General features: G+C 45.5%; 1 pseudogene; it reads left to right on the top strand.

The window, feature by feature from the left end:
- Positions 1–659: 659 nt before the first annotated feature.
- Positions 660–2,356, top strand: LOC133277769 (olfactory receptor 14A16-like; annotated as a pseudogene).
- Positions 2,357–8,810: the final 6,454 nt, after the last annotated feature.

Genomic DNA, 8,810 nt, shown 5'->3' with positions numbered 1-8,810 from the left:
CTTCTCCCCATGAGAGCTCCATGATCTGCCCTTTGAAACCGTGCTCCCCTGCTCTCAGCGCAGGACAGATGTTTGCGGGGGTTCTTAAGAAAAATTTGTGTGTGAAGGCAACTTACAGGCAGTGCAAGTGTAAGCACAGGGCAAACAGGAAAGGCCTGATAGACACTGCAGCTCTCCTGGCTCTGCACTAAGCTGTAAAGAGCTGAGAACTTCTCCCTGCGTCAATACTCTTCAGTTTTTCAGTCATACAAAGAATGGTTTATACCCCAAATAAAAACCCTCAGCAGTGTTATGCCAGTAAATAAATAACACAGTCAAAATGATTCTGAGGCCATGCTGAGCCTGTCTTGTGCAGCCCAAACTCACCCGAGTCATGAGTGCTAGTACTGAACTTTACAATCAATTCAGATTTCAGACATCCCTTCTGAATATCAGAGCCGGAGAAAGCACTGCTTCATAGCAAAGCTAACTCCATGGCAGCACATGGGCAGAGGTCCTGCTCCTCACAGCACCCTCAGGCAGCACAAACCAGAGAAAGGAAATGCATTTCAGTTGGGGGCATTTCTATGAGAAATGCAGTGGATTTGCTCAGAGGAGTCTGTCGTAGTTTTCGCCTGTCCTTTTCTTGTTTGAACAGTCACCATGCCCAGAGGCATCAGATGTCCAATGGCAGCTCCATCACCCAGCTCCTCCTGCCATTCGCAGACACGCAGGAGCTGCAGCTCTGCCACTTCTGACTCTTCCTGGGCATCTCGCTGCCTGTGCTCCTGGGCAATGGCCTCATCATCACTAGCACAGCCTGCAACCAGCACCTCCACACCCCCAGGTACTTCTTCCTCCTCAGCCTCTCCCTGCTGGACCTGGGCTGCATCTCCACCACTGTCCTCAAATCCATGGCCAATTCCCTCTGGGACACCAGGGCCATCTCCTACACAGCTTGTGCGGCACAGGCCTTTGTCTTTCTCTTATTCATTTCAGCAGAGTATTTTCTCCTCACTGTCACATCCTACAATGGCTACCTAGTCATCTGCAAGCCCCTGCACTATGGGACCCTCCCAGGCAGCAGATCTTGTGTCCACATGGCAGCAGCTGCCTGGGGCACTGGGTTTCTCAATGCTCTGCTACACACAGTAAATACATTTTCACTACCCTTCTGCCGAGGCAATGCTGCGGAGCAGTTCTTCTGTGAAATCCCCCAGATCCTCAAGCTCTCCTGCTCACATTCCTACCTCAGGGAAGTCGGGCTTCTTATGGTTGGTGTCTGTTTATCATGTGGATGGTTTGTGTTCATTGTGGGGTCCTGTGTGCAGATCTTCATGGCTGTGCTGAGGATCCCCTCTGAGCAGGGATGCCACAAAGCTTTTTCCATGTGCCTCCCTGTCGTGGTTTAAGCTCAGCCGTAAATCATGCAGTTGCTCTCTCACTTCCCCCCCATTTCCTTCCCCCACTCCTGGAGGGATGGGGAGGAGAATCAAAAGAATGTAACTCCCACGGGTTGAGATAAGAACAGTCCAGTAACTCAGGTATAACACAAACCACTACTACTACCACCAAGAATAATAATGATAAGGGAAATAACAAGGGAAGAGAATACAATACCACCCGCCGACCAATAATACCCAGCCTGACTGAGCAGTGAACTAACCCTTCTGGGTAATTGTACCCAGTTCTACATCCTGGGCATGACGTGGTGTGGTACGGAATACCTCTATGGCTAGTTTGGGTCAGGTGTCCTATCTCTGCTTCCTGCCGGCTTTCCCTCCTCCCTGGCAGAGCATGAGACTCAGAAAGTCCTTGGTCAGACAAAACATTTGAGCAGTAACTAAAAACATCAGTGTTATCAGTGCTGTTCCCAGGCCAAAAGTGAAAAAACCACAGCACTGTGCCAGCTACTAAGAAGGAGAAAAATATGACTGCTACTGCTGGACCCAGAACACTCCCTCACCTGCCCGTGCTTTCCCTGCTTGTCAGCACTGGTATCTTTGCCTACCTGAAGCCCCGCACCATCTCCTCCCCATCCCTGGATCAGGTGGTGTCAGTGCTGTACTTGGTGGTGCCTCCAGTATTGAACCCCCTCATCTACAGCCTGAGGAACAAGGAGCTCAAAGATGCTGTGAAGAAGCTGGTGACTGGATGTGTTTCAGCAGTCATACATTGTTTGCTGTCCTCTGCAAAGGGCTCCCAGTGTAGGTTCTGACAGGCCACATCTGTCTTTGCTGCTTTACATTTGTTTTCCTGTTTCAATTTCTGATGTTGTTGTCTTCATAGAAATGTCAGTTTTCATCTCCTCCCACTTAAGTAGCCACTTGTGTTGTGTGACGCACAGACTTTGTGTCAGTGGTGGTCTCTCACTTTATTTAAGGCAAATAAATGATCCTGCAGCAACACCTTTTCTGTGATATATCATCACATGGCAGGAATGAAGGGGAATGAAAACAGCTTTCTGGCTGCTCCAGCTCTGGGATGGCTGCTCTGATGGCTTCCTGGAGCAGGAAGAGCTCTTGAGGAGCCCAAGGGCTGGAGCTCTTGTGCTGGTGTGGGGAGATGGGATGGCATGGGGAGGCTGCAGACCTCTCAGGGTGTCCTGGGCAGCAGAGCAGGGGACTCCCCTGCAATGGCACAGGCTGGGGATGCCTGGCTGGGAGCAGCCCATGGGAAAGGTATGGGGGGTGATTTGGAGAAAACTCCAGGAACTCACCAACAAAGTTTTAAGTTGACAAGCAGGTATTCTTTATTGCGGTACCGGGAGACACAGGGGATAGCTCCGCCAAGCGTGTCTCCTCCAGGCATCAACCAGGCTGTGATTATCTTGTCCTTAAACATACATATTCATTAGATTACATACATTACATCATACTTCTTAGACAATGCCTCCTGTATGCATATGTGGTAGTGGGCTTTCGGACCCCGGGTGGTTATTTCTTCATCACTTTGTTTTAGGATCATTGTCATATCAGTAACCACCAGGTGGTTCTGGCAAAGCTTATCTTAGTAATTTTGTTTTCTCTATAGTTGCTAACAAAGCCTAACGTTCTTGAGGTTACATATTTACAACCCTATTCTTCAATCAACCCCACTCTTCACTGGGCAGGAGCTGGACAGGAGGCAGAGTGTGCCCTGGCAGCAAGGGAGGACAGCAGCATCGTGGGCTGTATGAGCAGGAGCACAGCAGGAGAACAAGGGAAAGGATGCTCTGGGATACTCCATCCAGGTTTCAGATCCCCAGTTCAGGAAGGCCATTGGCAAGCAGGAGTAGGTTTAGCAACTGGCCCTCAGGGAGAGGCTGGGGGAACTGGGCTTGTCCAGCCTGGAAAAGTGAAGGCTGATGGGGACCTGAGATCTTGGGAAGGGAAGGCTGTTGGGGACTGGCTGCCTGTACCGGCAAGGAGGACATGGAGAATACAGAGCCAGGCTCCTCACCATGGTGCCTGGTGGGAGGACAAAAGGCAATGGGGGATAGTGACAGAGGAGAGGTTGAGCCAGGACAGAAGGAAACCTTATTCCCATAGGCTCAGGCAAGTGCTGCATCAGGTCACCCAGAGAGGCTGTGCAGTCTCTGGCCTTGGGGATTTCCAACTCGGACTGAATCAAGCCTTGAAGCACATGTTCTGACCTTGCTCCTGATGCATTAGACTTGAGACCTCCTGCAGTCCCTTCCAACCACTGTTCTCTTATGATCCTACAGTGATGGGCTTATGAAGGGCCACAAAGATGCTCTTGATGCGCAGATTGACTCCACAACTCGTTGAAGTTGTAAAGTAGGTATGCTTTTATTCAGTGCTGAGGTGCATGGGGGATAACCCCTCCAAAAGCATGCTCACCTCAGCGTTGCTTCCCTTTTACATTTATCCTCTAAAGTTATACATATGCATGACGTTGCACAACACGCCTATACATACTCATGTCCTATTCCCACCTCGTATTATAATGAGCTAAGAAGTCCTTTGTGCATGCACAGTGCCTCCTATGGTCGTGAGCGAGGATCTCGAGATGAAGTAAATGAGTCTTCCTCGAGCCTGAACTTTTCACCTCTGGTTGTTACACATGGTGCCTGGAGGCTTGGTCTTTGTCCAAAGCACAGAGCCAATTTCAGCCGGCCTAGGCATCCAAAGGACTGGAATCAAGTCATGGTCCCTATTTCTTAACAATAGCTATGTCCTTATCTAGTTCTAGCGTACATGGAGGTGTCCAAAGGACGGGAATCAAGACACAGTCTCTACTTCTTGACAGTAGCTATGTCCTTATATCTTGTCCTAGCATAATCATGAGTGAGTGTTATAAAAGCCTAATATCGCCAATCTGTTTTAATTGATTTTTATTGTAATTAATATCAGGAGGCAATAAGCAAGCAGCGCTGGGTGCGCCGGGGAGTCTCCACTCCGCCCAAGAAGCACGAAGGGGAACTTCTGGGGTTAATCTCTTATACTTTTTGGTCTTGGGTTTCAGCCAATCCTGTTGTCTTCTTTTCCCAGGCTTCTCCACCTGTTGCTGGGGTCTTGTCTCTGGGTGAAGAAATACTATGTCTATCACAAGTCTGATCGCCATCTTAGCTACCATAAATTCCACTCCTTATGTGTTTATCTGCTCAGCGCACAGATTTCACAACATTCTGTAACAGGACATATCTCTAAGTTACCTACTCCCCCCCCCCCCCTTTTCTAAGAACATTCATGCAATTTAAACAATGAACAAAATATTTCTTTGCACAATATTGCGATTGATCCAGGGGAATTATTCCCTTGTTTCTTCTTCCTCCTCACTGTGCTATTGACAGGGACACTTATAACCTTTGCACATAGCACAGTGATCACAAGAGATTCCATCTCCCCACAAAGTACAATGATCAGTAGGACCCCTGAGTTGCTGACACGAATCACCCTGATGTAACTCACAGTGAGCAACGATATTGTTAAGCAAGCGTCCTGATCTATCCCCTTGTACCCTGCAAGTAGGATAAGCATGAGCAAGCAGTAACATTGTTAAGCAAGTGGCTCAATCCTAACCCCCTGTACATTTGTTAACCCTTTGCATCATTCTGAGAGCTGGAGCTCATCTCCAATGAAGACAGGTTGAGACATGTGGGTGTTCACAGTATCACAGTATCACAGTATGCCTTCTACTTACCAGTTAGTTTAACTGCACCCCATTTTGGACATCTGCTAGTCCCAGATACTCCCCATGGCCACATCCTGTTTTTCTATCCTGTTTTTCTTATTTTGTACTAAGGTCATAAGGACCTAAAGCTATGCCAACTACAAGGGTTTACCTTATACAGGAATTCTCAGGATGTTCTCTAGCAGCACTCTACTTTTTTTCTCTGTGAATCATGCACCTCAGTTATTTTCCATTGCTGCTTTTACAAAGCCATCAAACTTAACATTACTTAAAATTGATCCTACTTATTTACAAAGGTCCATATTTCATTTTGTGCCTCTTTGTCTTGGGGATCATCTGCCTGGGCTGTTCCTGCTGCTCACTGACACTCAGCCCTTCGCCTCCTGAGGAGTGCTGCTAAAGCTGATGTGAGTATTGTACTCTGCTTTTACTTTTCACTGCACCGAGGGCAGCTTTAGCACAGGTATGCATCTAGATGTGTATACAGCCATCTAGCTCCATCTCAGTGTGTTGTGTTAGGTTAGATATTTAATTGCAAGTGCATGTATATTAGCTTCAGTGATCAAGTGCTGTTAGAAATCCTGTGATTCAGTTTAAAAATGCAAACTGCTGCTAGCTGACATTTGTGAACCTTTACATGAATACCAGGACTGAGACTAAGGTGGAATCCAGCAGCACCCAGACTGCTCTTGGAGAGGGAGTTTAGAAAGTAAAAGGGTCCAGTCTGAACCTCGTGACTCAACGAGACGGTCTCCCTTATTCCTTTGTATTTGCAATTTCTATACACATGGTTTCAGTTCAATGCTGTATAAATCACTTGAGTCCAGTCCTGTATAAATCATTCCAATCCTGACACAATCTCTTTTTGTAGGTGGTGGAGTGGGGACTTGTGGATGGATTTTTAGCAAAGAATGCCCTCATTCCTGATACACGGGTAGACTCCACAACTCGTTAAAGTTGTAAAGTAGGTATGCTTTTTATTCAGTGCTGAGACGCACAGGGGTAATTCCTCAAAGTCATGCGTACCTCAGTGTTGTTTCTCTCTACATTTATTCTCTAAAGTTATATGTATTCATAAGGTTGCACAATACGCCTATACATATTCATGTCCTATCCCCGCTTTGTATTATAATGAGTTAGAAGGTCCTTTTCTCCTGTGCAGTGCCCCCTCTGGTCATGGGCAGGTCCTCAAGATGAAGTAACTGAGTCTTCCTCCTGTGGGGAGGGGTCTTCAAGATGAAGTAAATGAGTCTCCCCCTTCTTGAACTTTTCACCTTTTAGTCTTCATGTAGGGCCTTAGGGTTCAGTGGGTGTCCCAGCCATAAACCACCTGCTTCTCCCCCTTCAGGTGTCTGCTTTTCCTTATCAACAGCTGCTTATCAGTAGAATCAGTCTGCTTTTCCTTGTCAATAGAACCAGGTGTCTGCTTTTCCTTGTCAATGGTTAGTGCCTTTGTTCTGCTTAGTAGGCATGATAGGTACAGACAATACTTTTATTTAAGCAGGCAAATTCCTCTAACCCCCCTTGTACAACCCCCCTGTACAACCCCCCTGTACATTGGTTAACCCTGTATCAATCCCCCCTTTTTTCTATAAAATGAGTAAATTCTTTTACTATATTATTTATGACAGAGCTATCCACGTTCCTTCTATGGATTTATGGAGTGATTTTGATATACACTATATTATGCAAGGTACAATCATTAAAATGAGTAGTCCTATAGTTAAGATTAGAAGGCCTTGTTGAAGTGTTTCTCTGAACCATCCAGTAAGTCCTAGGTTATTTAGCCAGTCATCCATTCCACCTCCAACAATTCTAAGCTCTTGCATATTTTCCTGCAATTTTCGCAGCTTAGCATGAATTGACTCAGAATAGTCAGATAAGTTCATGCAGCACATACTTTCAAAATCCCCACAACCATCCTGCAACCTCCGGGGGCTTGTGAGCTTCTAGTTGGAAAGGCTTCTGGCCAATCTGAAAAGGTGCCTGTTAGTACCAACAAATGTCTATTATGCCCCCTTTTTCTGTCCTTTTGAAAATTCTCCTGCAACATTTTATATACTGCCATTGCCATCTAGATTCTTTTTGAAATAGTTTCCTGTTTCTACTTGATAGTTAAATTTCATTTCTTTTTTCCAATCTCCATAATTTATCATAGATCATTTACAATTTCAGGAAGAAAATTTTGTTATACCACAAGTAATCAATACTGAAACAATTAATATTAATCAGGTATAAGTATTGGTCCCAAGCTGGTATGTCAATTATCACATAAATCCAAGCTACGACTGATACAATTTCATATGTGAAGGTCCTGAAGGTTCAATCCGCCATGTCTTCTCTGGTTCTGGTGCTTTCTTCATTTTTGAAGAAAGGTTGTTCCATTATCTGGTGAAGTCCGCTCCACTTCTCCTGTAGACAATCTCCTGAAAAATTCTTAACATAAACCCAGTCTCTGGATCTAAAAGGGTGAGTCAGATAACCGATGCCTCTCGCTCTTGTCCCCAGTATTCTCTTATTTCCTCTAATTACTTTCCCAGATTGATCAGAAACTCTAGGAGAGAACCTTCTCCCACTTCCAGAAGACTTTCTCCTTTGACCTGGGACTGATATGGTCTTCCATATAAAATTTTACATGGGATAGCCTCTTCTTTCGACCGAGGTTTAGTTCAAATTCTTAATAGAGCCAGTGGTAAACCTTGGTATCAACATATGTTACTAATCTGTTGTTTGATCACCTTTTCTACTTCCCCCTGGCCTGAGGCCTATACGGAACATGTAGTTGCCAATCAAACTCTAATTTTGGCTAATTTCTTGTAACTATTTTGCACTGAAGGGCGAGCCTCGGTCGGAAGAAATTGTCTCTGGTACTCCAAAACAAGGTATACTGTTTAACAATGTTCCAATTACTTGTCTTTCATTATTTATTCTACAAGGGAATGCTTCTGGCCGCCCTAAGAAAGTATTTGTTAACACCAACAGATATTGGTCTCGGTAATTCAGAAAAATTCATTTGCCAGTGCTGTCAGTTGTACCAATTTGATTTCTATTTTCTTGAGACAGAGCTGATATTGTCACTAATTGAACTATGATACATAGATTCCTTCCTGCAATTTGTTCATCTAAGTATTTATACAAAGACTTGCTACCTCAATGAGTTTTATTATGTTCCTTCTGAACTAGCGTCCAGAGTTGGTTAGGGGATTATAATTCTCCCATCAGGTATCTGAACCCAATCTTCTTTGTTTTCCTCTCCTTTGAGATCTCCAATCAATTTTCTATCCTCCTTTGAATATCTAGGTTCAGACAAGAGAAAACTGGGGACAATGGGGTTTCTGTAGATCCTGCACTCTTGACAGTAGTGCTTTAAGCTGTGTTGCAGAGGGGAGGATTTTCTGCTTGCTAAGAGCTTGGGCACAAGTATGCCTCCGTGGTGTCAAAGGCGGTTAGTGTTCTTGATGGGTATGCAAGAAGGGTGACCCTGCTCCTCCATGCACAGGAAAGGACTGTGTCCTGCAGCCAGCATGGTTTCCTTGTTCCCATTTCAGTGCAGAGCAATTTCTAGGCAGGAAATGCTGGAAAAAATCCTGGGGGAAGGACTGAGACATGTTCACCTTGCCTATGACTCCAGCTTCTTACCAAGACCAGGTCCCTTTCAGCATGCAGGGGGAGATGGATCCTACCCACTCACTACA

Source organism: Pezoporus flaviventris, unplaced genomic scaffold (genome assembly GCF_033815535.1).
Source record: "Pezoporus flaviventris isolate CSIRO_AGI_PZ_B2104156 unplaced genomic scaffold, CSIRO_AGI_Pfla_v1 ptg000063l, whole genome shotgun sequence".
NCBI classification, from domain to species: Eukaryota; Metazoa; Chordata; class Aves; order Psittaciformes; family Psittacidae; genus Pezoporus; species Pezoporus flaviventris.
This window is presented reverse-complemented; position numbering and strand designations above follow the sequence as displayed.